The sequence below is a fragment of the Coffea eugenioides genome, chromosome 10, assembly GCF_003713205.1.
Source record: "Coffea eugenioides isolate CCC68of chromosome 10, Ceug_1.0, whole genome shotgun sequence".
Taxonomy (NCBI): Eukaryota; Viridiplantae; Streptophyta; class Magnoliopsida; order Gentianales; family Rubiaceae; genus Coffea; species Coffea eugenioides.
The window spans coordinates 19,009,811-19,020,949 of NC_040044.1; positions in this window are offsets into that span (position 1 = coordinate 19,009,811).

The following is an 11,139-nucleotide window of genomic DNA, read 5'->3' on the forward strand; positions in this document are numbered from 1 at the left end:
TTGTTAAGATTTTCCTCCACTTTTCTTACAACCAAACATTATCCAATGGATTTGAGAACTAAGTCCAAAATGACCATTTTAACTTAAACTAGTTTTTTTAGCCTCACGCGATGTGTGAGAATGCCTTGGGTCTGTGTTAAACAAGATCAAATGAAGGCAAGTGAATTAATATAAAATGGTTATATATTAAATACATGATGGATACTAGTAACTGAGGGGAATTTGACTTTAGGTAAATTGGTTATTGTCATTATTCGTTTATTCATTTGGTTTGTAATTTTGTCTAGATAGTCAGTTATTGGCTTAAGATCTTTGCAAATTCTTAATACTATAAACAAATGGTGCATTCATTTGAAATGTGCAAGTACATACAAATATCACAAATATGGTGATACTAATCACTTTTAAAATTATGCTCGCACTATTTCTATCTAGTAAAACATGAAAATAAATTTAAACAAGTAAAAGTCTTCTTGAAACCTATTGTGAATAAATACAATGGTGGTGTCAATAATTTAAAAGAACAATCATCACATCTCTACAGAATAAAAAATGTCAAGAAATTGAGAATTATTCACGGTATAGTAAAACACATATGCTTCTAGCAATTGTAGTAAAAAATATCATATTGATAAGTGTTGTTTCTTTTAGTAATAGTTCCAATAGAACATGTCTTCTTAAACTTCTTGCACTCTTTGCAACATTTTTTGAGTGTAGCACATAGATCATGATTGTCATATTTTTCTTTGTATCTCTTTTTTGGTGCAAAGACAAATGAAAAGTATAGACCATTAGTCGATGACGATGAACTTTAACTACTCTTTTTTCAAGCATTCTCTGAAAAGGACTTGAACAAATTATAGTAAGCTCAAGACATACAATGTGTAGTATATTTTATCTTATAACCTTAATAACTAGTTGGACCTTAACTACCATTTGAATCGCATGAGGATGTCCAAATTTCTTTATGAGTTTGCTACGAAATGCCTGGATTTTTGCTTGAACTTGTTGCAAATTTCTTATACATTTGTGGGAATGCATTAATAGGAATTACTTAGGAAATACTAAACAATAGCTAGGAACAACCTGGAGAAATATATCATACCCAGATTCATTGCATTGTATTATCCCTATTCCCGCAAATGCAAAGAAATAGTATCCTTGCATCTACAGATTGATCTTAGTATGGACCATCCAATATTGATTTATAAATAACCAAACTAGGATTTATCTCTACCTGTCTCGTATCATTGAAGATTCTAATAGTATTTTCCATGTTTCCTTGCTTGCAATACCCATCAATACCTATCAGTGAAGATTCTAAGGGTCTTTTCCATGGTTCTTTACTTGCAATACCTATCAATCATGAATCATAACTAAGCAAACTGGAATTAGTCCACTGATAAACACGTTGCATTGTAAGCTGATTTATATATTCTTGGTTCTACAAAAAATAACTGACGAGTTTCATGGACGAACAAACATGTTCGACAAAATTCTTCCAAACGACTTTCACAATTCAAATGCCCCACCAAACACCGATTTTTAGAATATCAATGAATTAGTGCTGCATAGGTTCTTGACCAATTTATGAAGAAATTCCTCTGCTATAGCCACACACCTAACTTCCAAAATCAACTGGTGAGAGTAGTATAAGTAATTGGATCAACTCAACCCTCTAACATGGTTCCCTTTTTCCCTAACACAATTCTCATTAGTACAAGTAATTTGTGAATCTTAGTCCCAAGCTTTTAATGATTACAAAACAAATAGATGATACTAATATCTCTTCAATAAATACTTTTAGTTATGAAGCAAATCAGATTCAAAGATCAAGTGCAAATTAAAAGAGTCAAAGGTTGCTGAAAGCTGTCGGACGCTTGTAAGGACAGGACTGGACGTCCGATAAACATTGCGCAATTTCGGATGCATGAAAAACTCCATCACCAGACGTCCGAAGGAATTAAGTCATTTTTTCTAGCTCACTGACTTCGATCGGACGCAAAAAATTAGAGCACCGGACGTCCGATAATCAATGCGGCACTTCGGACGCAAAGCATTAGAGGTACCGGACGTCCGATATAACTGAAGAAGATTTCTCATATTTATCATTTGGTTTCGGACGCAAGCATCAGAGACACCGGATGTCCGAAAGAATTATAGAAATTTCCTCAAATTCACTGCCTACTGTCAGATGCGAAAATCTGCTGTATCGGACGTCCGACACCCCCAACGACTAGTTGACTCTTTAGCTACTTTCTATCCGTTGGAAGTTATAATGAGCACTTTTCTAGGCTCATATAAATAGCACATTGTTAGAAACTTAAAAATAACTTTTGAACATTGAGACTACAAAAAATCAAGAGTGATTTTAGTGAGAAAATACTCTATAAGGAAGTTTTGTACTCTTAATTGTGTAAATCTTGTATAAGCTTTTCTTGTGTGAGAAAAATATTTCAATAGTGTAGTTTTGTGAGGGTTATCCGAGTGATTATAAAACTTCCTAATTTGATCAAGTGTGGTTTGAGGCAAGGAGAAAGTGATCATTCCTTTGTACACAAAGATTGGTTGTATTTGATCAACTTGAAGAAGTTTGCTCTATAAAATAATATTCAAATTCAAAAGGAGTTTGGAATTTGGTTTGCTATTTTTTTCCTTTTACTTACTATCTTGCAAACATAAATTGCTAATCTCTTCTACTCACAAGCAATCTTGCTTTCTTATTAACTGTTTCATTAAGTGGTCATTTAGAAAAGAGGGTAAATTTCATATTGAGCCAAAAAGTGTCTCATAACCTGATTAGTTTTTAATTTACCTAATTCACTCCCCTCTTAGGTTGTTTTCGATCCTTACAATTGGTATTAGAATTTGGTCTCCTAGAGATTAAGCTCAAGCGGCTTTGGAGAAAAAATGATAACCAACAATGCCATATTTTTTTAAGGACAATTTGTCATTAGACCACCAATGTTTAATGGATCCAATTATGTGAGTTGAAAGGAAAGAATGATTATCTTCTTACAATCTATTGATATTGAACTGTGATTTATTGTTAATGAAGGTCCATATGATGCATCTATAATAGATAAAGTCACTTATAGAGCAAAACCAAAAATCAGAAATGAGTTGACTGATGATGATAGAACCCACCTCACTTTGAATGTCAAAGTTATGAATGTGTTGTATAGTGCTTTAGATTCAAATGAATCCATTAGGGTCAAAAGTTGTAGGTCTGCTAAAGAGATTTGGAATAAACTAAGAGAAATTCATGAAGGGAGTGAGAATGTGAGAGAACAAAAGAAATCTATCTTAGTTACCAAATATGAATCATTTAAGATGGAATCTCATGAAAATATTGATAAGATGTATTGTAAATTCAATGATCTCATTAAGAATTTAGAGGTGCTGGAAAAGGAATACTCCCTAGGTGAGAAAAACAGAAAGATCTTGAATGCCTTGTCCAAAGATTGGGAGAGTAAGGTGACTGTCATTGAAGAGGCTAAAGATTTGAATTCTATGCCTATTGAATCTCTTATTAATTTTCTAACCTCTTATGAGCTAAAACTTAAGTCTAAGGTACAAAAAGAAAGAGGATGCAAAGGTAAGAAGGAGTATTGCTCTAAAAGCATCTCAAGATGAAGATGACTCGGCCTCCTTGGATGGAGAAGATGTGGAAGTTGATGACAATGATTTTGCTCTCATCACAAGAAGTTTCAAGAGAATCCTCAACAAAAGGAGATTCAGAAAAAGAGGACCTAACAATTCATTTCCAAATCAGTTCAACAATGCAAGAAACAAAGGAAAGCAAGAGGCCAATAAAAAGCAAGTTGACAAATATTTTGAGTGCGTCCAATTTGGACGCTACATGAGTGAGTGCCCCAATGAAGAAGAAGAAAGAAAGAAAAGTTGAACGAAAAATAAAGTTTAACAACTTTCAAATCACATGGAATGATTGCAACTCGGATGGTGATGTTGAAGAGGAAGAAAATCTGCTCAAATGACTTTCATGGCCATTGGTGATGATGAGATAACTACTTGCAACTCTCAACCTGTTAGTGATGATGAATCTGATGATGATATTGCATCGTTCATTGAGAGATTGCATGATAGTTTGAAAGAATCTTATGTTAGAAACAAAAAATTAAAACAGAAAATTAGTTTTTTACTTCAAGATAATGCAAATCATTTTCAACAAAACAAGAAATTGAAAGCTGAAAATGATTACTTCAAAAAGAGTGAGACTGCTTTACATTTTGAACTTGATAGAAAAACAAAACTTTGTGATTTGTTCAAAAAGAAACAATGTGATTTGAAAAGAAGAATGGATTGTCTAAATGAGCTGATTCAACACAAAAAATAAAACTGTTTTCAAAGAAATGAATTAAAATATCATTTTGGCATTCATGAGAAAAGGTTGAATTTTAGTGCAAATGAATTTACCATTTATAAGCGAAGGCAAATTAGATTTGTTAAACCTGTTCATACAAGTAACTCGCTGACTATGTATAATTTTTGTTGTCAAATTGATCACATGAAAAGCAATTATTATGTAAGGAAGAATATGAGAAATGGCATGAAATGCATGTGGATAGTTAGACATAATGCTAACTCTCAAGGATCCAAAAAGTAAAGGGTATCAAATATTATCTTGTAAAATTTTGTGTAGGTGAACTTGGTGAATATCATGAAGGAATCAAAATGGTTCATAGATAGTGGATGTTCAAGGCACATAACCAGTGATCCATCACAATTCATCAAGTTCAAGCCAAAATCAAGTAGAAAATTAACATTTGGAGATGATAACAAAGCCAAAACAGTTGGAGTAGGAGATGTTGGTAAGAATGGTCAAACTTTTGTTCACAATGTCCTTTTAGTTGATAATTTGAGTTATAACTTATTAAGTGTTAGTCAATTGTGTGATAGAAATCTGTTTGTGGTATTCAAAAAGTATGAATGTCTTGTTCTTGACTCAAAGTTTAATATTATCTTCAAAGGAAAAATAAAATAAATGACATCTATGTGGTTATTCTTGAAAATGTTGATTTCTCTAACTTTAAATGCCTTAAAGTTTCAAATGAAGACCCTTGATTTTGGCATAGAAAGTTTTGTCATTTCAACATGAATTTGTTAAAAGAAATTTTCAAAAAGAAACTTGTTAGAGATTTGCCAAAAATTAAGTTTGAAAAGGACAAGATTTGTGATGCTTGTCAATTTGAAAAACAAGTTAAAGTTTCTTTCAAACCCAAAAAATGTGTTTCTATTTCAAAACCTTTGAAACTTTTACACCTTGATTTATTTGGTCCAACACAAATTGCTAGTTTGGGTGGTAAAAGATATTACTTAATTATTGTTGATGATTATTCTAAATACATTTGGGTGATGTTTCTTGCCCGCCAAGATGATTTTTTCAAATATTTTGTTTCCCTATTTGTAAATGTTCAAAATCTGATTGGGTTGAAAATTATTAAAATTAGAAGTGATAATGGCTCGAAATTTAAATTTTGTGATTTTTTGAAATTTTGTGATCATAATGGAATTACTCATGAATTTTCTATTACAAGAACTCTACAACAAAATGGTATTATTGAAAGAAAAAATAGAACTCTTTAAGAAGCCGCAAGAACCATGTTAAGTGAATGCAATTTGTCAAAAAATTTGTGGGCCGAAACTGTAAATACGGCTTGTTATGCAATGAATAAAGTTCTTTTGAGATCAATTTTGAATAAAATCTCTTATGAGTTGATTTTTGATAAAAAGCCAATGTTGGATATTTCAAAAATTTTTGTTGCAAGCATTTTATTTTAAATATCAAGAAATATCTTGAAAAATTTGATAAGAAATTCGACGAAGGCGTTTTCTCGGGATATTGTAAAAACAAAAGAGGTTTTAAAGTCTACAATAGAAGGACTCTTGTTATAGAAAAAACTATTCATGTTACATTTGATGAATCTAATGATGATATTTTCAAGAGTTGTTGTGAGGATGATGATGTAGGTGTTCAAGAAGGACTTAAAAAACTCATAATTCATAATCAAGACAATGCTCCACTAGAAAGAATTTCAAAGGAAGATGATTCTCAAGAGAATCAAGCATTAGAAGAAAATGACAAGGATGTTGGCACTCCTAAGGATCTTCCAAGAGCTTGGAAGTTCACTCAAAATCATCCCGAGGAGCTCATTATTGGTGATCCATCTGAAAAGGTAAAAACTCGTTTCTCCTCTAAACAATTGATGGATAATTTTGCCCTCCTCTCTCATTTTGAACCCAAAATATTGTTGATACTTTGAAAGATGAAAACTAGATTTTGGCCATGGAAGAGGAACTAAATCAATTTGAAAGGAACAAGGTTTTGACACTAGTTGAAAAGCCTCAAAATCATCCTATTATTGGCACAAAATGGATTTTTAGAAATAAAATGAATGACAAAGATGAAGTTGTGAGAAACAAGGTTAGACTTGTTGCTAAGGGGTATACTCAAGAAGAAAGGATAGATTTTAATCAAAAATATGCTCCCGTAACTAGGTTAGAATTAATTAGAATGTTCTTAGCATTTGCATATTTCAAGGATTTTAAATTGTTTCAAATGAATGTTAAAAGTGTTTTCTTAAATGGTTTTATTGATCAAGAGATTTATGTTAACCAACCTCCCCGTTTTGAAAATGAGACATTTTCAAATCATGTGTTTAAACTTTTAAAAATTTTGTACGGATTGAAACAAGTTCTAAGAGTATGGTATGAACGGTTAAGTGATTTTTTGGTTGAGAATGGTTTTAAAAGAGATATTGTGGATACCACTCTTTTTGCTAAACAAATCTCCAATGATCTCCTAGTTGTATAAATATATATTGATGATATTATCTTTGGTGCCACTAATGAGTTTTTGTGCAAGGATTTTTTCACTATTATGCAAAAAGAGTTTGAGATGAGTATGATGGGAGAATTGAATTTCTTCCTTGGGCTCCAAGTGGTTCAAATTCGAGAAGGTACGTTCATCAATCAAGGTAAATACACCAATGAGCTGTTCAAAAGATTTGGAATGAAGGATTAAAAGCAAGTTGGAACACCTATGTGCATATCTACCAAGCTTGACAAGGATGAAGAAGGTATAAAAGTTGATGAGAAGAAGTTTAAAGGTATGATTGGTAGTTTGTTTTACTTAACCGCAAGTAGACCTGATATTGTATTTGTTGTTTGCTTGTGTGCTCATTTCCAATCTTGTCCAAAGGAATCTCACTTAATTGCTGTGAATTTAGATACCTAAAAGGAATCTTGAATTATGGTCTTTGGTATCTAAAGTGTCATGAATTCCCTTTATGTGGCTTTTCGGATGCTGATTTTAGTGGCTATAAGATAAATAGAAAAAGTACAAGTGGTACATGTCACTTTCTTGATAATTGCTTAGTGTCATGACTTAGTAAGAAACAAAATGCTATCTCCTTGTCTACTGTCGAAGCGGAATATGTTGCCGCCGGAGCATTTATACTCAATTGTTGTGAATGAAAAGTACCCTGAATGATTTTGGTTTAATGTATGAATGTGTGCCTATGTATTATAATAATACAAGTGCCATAAATTTGACAAAACATCTCATTCAATATTCTAGGAGAAAGCATATAGACATAAAGCATCATTTTATTCGTGATCTTGTCCAAAAGGATGAAATTTGTGTACAATATGTTTGCTCAAAAGATCAAATTGCTGATATTCTTACAAAAGCCCTACCACTGGATCAGTTTGTATTTTTTAGAACAAAATTTGACGTTTTGAAAAAGAATTTCTAAAAATTCTCTGGTCACACTTTATCGGACGTCTGATACCATATGAATGGATGCCCGACAGTGTTTTAAGCCATTTTTCCAGAAAATTTTGGTTCGGACAGTAGTGTCGGACACTAGTGTCGGACACTTCTTTTCGTTCGGCCGTCCAACACTCAAAAGAGGCATATTATAAAGCAATCATCTCCTTCATTTAGTTCATTTTTCAACCGCTGTTTCGGACGCACTCTTCCTTTTCTCCCACTTTCAAAATTTCAAATTCATCTTTCCTCTGAACAAGTTCCAAGAAATTGAGTTCTCTAATACCATCACACCCCTTTTGCGCATTCATTAGCACTCATAACTTCCTCTAACTGCCAACCACTCCATCGATCCCAATTCTCAGCAAAAACCCTAGTCACTCAAAATTCACTCTTTTTGAAAGATTCAATCATACATTGTAGTCTCTACTGCAATCTTAGTCCATCTCATTCACACATTCACCACTTTCTGCAAAAAATCATTCTGCATTTCATCATGGTAAGAGTGAGGTGGATCTGCTTGTGCCGGACACACTACCAGACTAAGAGATGAAGACATTGAAATTGTCGAACCTTCCACCACGAAATCGCCCAGAAAAGGGACTAAAACACGAAGTGAAAAAGGAAAGATTCTGCCAAAGAGAAACAAACTGCTCAAACTAAGAAATAGTCAACTGTATTGCCTCATATCAGTGATGATGAACAGCCAACTGCTGAGCCTTCTACCAGAAAATCATCAAGAAAAAGGACCGATGTGTCAACTAATGCTCAACGCGGTGGAAAAAGAAACGTCCTGCCAGAAAGCAACCTGCTGCTCAAACTTAGGAAGAGCCAACTCCATTGCCCAAGTTTATTGATGATGATGCCAGGAAGAGGTTTGAATGGATTTCACAGAAAGGTTTCATCATTCAAAGGACCATTGTCCCCATGAATTCCGTAAACTTGACCTTGAACCAGTTCTTAAGCTCTTTGAATTCCCAAAATGGTCTCACATTCTGAACTTACTCAACACTTATTATCCTGATATGCTTTATCAGTTTTTTGCTAACCTTAGGAAGGGTAGTTCGCACACTGACCTTGTTTCTCGTGTCAATTAAGTTGATATTGCATTCAATCATGACATTGTTAATACGGTCTTAAAGACCAAAATTGAAGATGGTTTTAAAGGAAAAATTGCAAACTTTTTCTCTTATGAAGAGTTTCCTTCTGCCTATTATCATTTTTATGTCGCAAAACTGATGACCTATTTTCGAACACACTTTAATACTCCTGTTGAGGTAAAATTGGAAGATCTTAGTCCTCAAAATTTGATTATTTTTTCAATAATTTCAAATCTGTTGGTTCCTACTGATAGTCATATGACTGATACCAACTAAATGGAGCTTTACTTGTTTTATTGTTTTCTTGAAAAGATCTGAATTGATTTCGATTTTGTTATGTGCAAGATTTTGCTCAAAATTAGCACTGATAGTCGTAAAAAACTCTCCTATGAAAAAAACTCCAATCTTTGCTCACTTCAAAATACCTTTCACTGGAGTGTCTCCACATCCACCATCTTTTGGAGTTTAGGACAAAGAGCCGTCATGAAACTCTTGTCATCCCTAGACCTCGCAGAGATCAGTTTCAATATGTTTCACCCTTTACCATCCATCCCAAAAAATCATCCATTCAACCTTTCTCATCCACTCATGAAGTCATCTCCTTACTTGAGGAACTCAAACAATACATTCTCCTTCTTAAAAATGGTCTGATGATGACCATGTCACCTGAGCAATAAGCCACTTTCATTGACAAAAGAAATTTGCTTGTGCCTTCTGTCCTTCAAGAAGATGAAAATGTGCATCAAAAGGTGTCTCAGACTGAGCCAACTGAGTCAACTCCTGTTTCACAAGACAAAGGACCCCATACTGAGTCCACTCCTAAAGTTCATGCCTCAAGTTCTCAGCCACAACATAAGGGCAAAGCTCCAGCAACTGAAACTAGTGATGATGATGATGAGAAAACTGAAGAAGTGGATCCTGCTCAGTTTCGCCTTGCAAGAGAAGGCCTGGATCGACCAAGATCACCATTTAGGCACTCTTAGGCACCTGCACTTCATTTTAGGATGGCACTTCATATTAGGCATTTGTATCTTTTGTACTTCCTGTTTTTTGTTGATTCAAGTACTCTGTACTACTGAATTCTGGTTAACTTTGTTGGTTTTTAGTTTATTTGCTAATATATCACTTTGATGGTTTCTGGTTAACTTCTTTTGGTATATTTTTTGGCTAATGAGTGTTGAATGATTGGTATACTTGTGATTGCTGATTTCTGGTATAAATTCTCTGAGTTTGTGGATTGCATTTCTAGTGTATTGAATATTGGATATTGATACTGATTAATGATGCTGGATTGCTGATATTACTGTGTTGGTTGTTACACTCATCTTATGATGACAAAAAAGGGGAGAAATGGATATTGGGATCCCATGGGTTTTTGTGGATGTCGTATAAATGGTTAATGTATACGGGGGAGTTATTCTGAGGGGCATTTAAAAATTTTGGCACTTAAAATCTTTGATGCAATGAGTTTTTGGGAGTTTTTGCTCATTTTTTCTTTTTTCCATCCATTATTTTGTCATCATCAAAAAGAGAGAGATTGTGAATCTTAGTCCCAAGCTTTTAATGATTACAAAACAAATGGATGATACTAATATCTCTTCAAGAAATACTTTCAACTATGAAGTAAATCAGATTCAAAGATCAAGTGCAAATTGAAAGAGTCAAAGGTTGCTGAAAGCTGTCGGACGCTTGTAAGGATAGGACTGGACGTCCGATAAACATTGCGCAACTTCGGACACATGAAAAACTCCATCACCAGATGTCCGAAGGAATTAAGTCATTTCTTCTAGCTCACTGATTTCGATCGGACGCAAAACATTAGAGCACCGGACGTCCGATAATCAATGCGGAACTTCAGACGCAAAACATTGGAGGTACCGGACGTCCGAAAGAATTGAAGAAGATTTCTCATATTTATCATCTGGTTTCAGACACAAGCATCAGAGACACCAGACGTTCGAAAGATTTATAGAAATTTTCTTAAACTCACTGCCTGCTGTTGGACGTGAAAATTGTTGTATCGGACGTCCGACACCCCCAACGGTTAATTGACTCTTCAACTACTTTCTATCTGTTGGAAGTCATAATGAACACTTTTCTAGGCTCATATAAATAGCACATTGTCAGAAATTTAAAAATAACTTTTGCACATTGAGACTACAAAAAATCAAGAGTGATTTTAGTGAGAAAATACTCTATAAGGAATTTTTGTACTCTTAGTTGTGTAAATCTTGTATAAACTTTTCT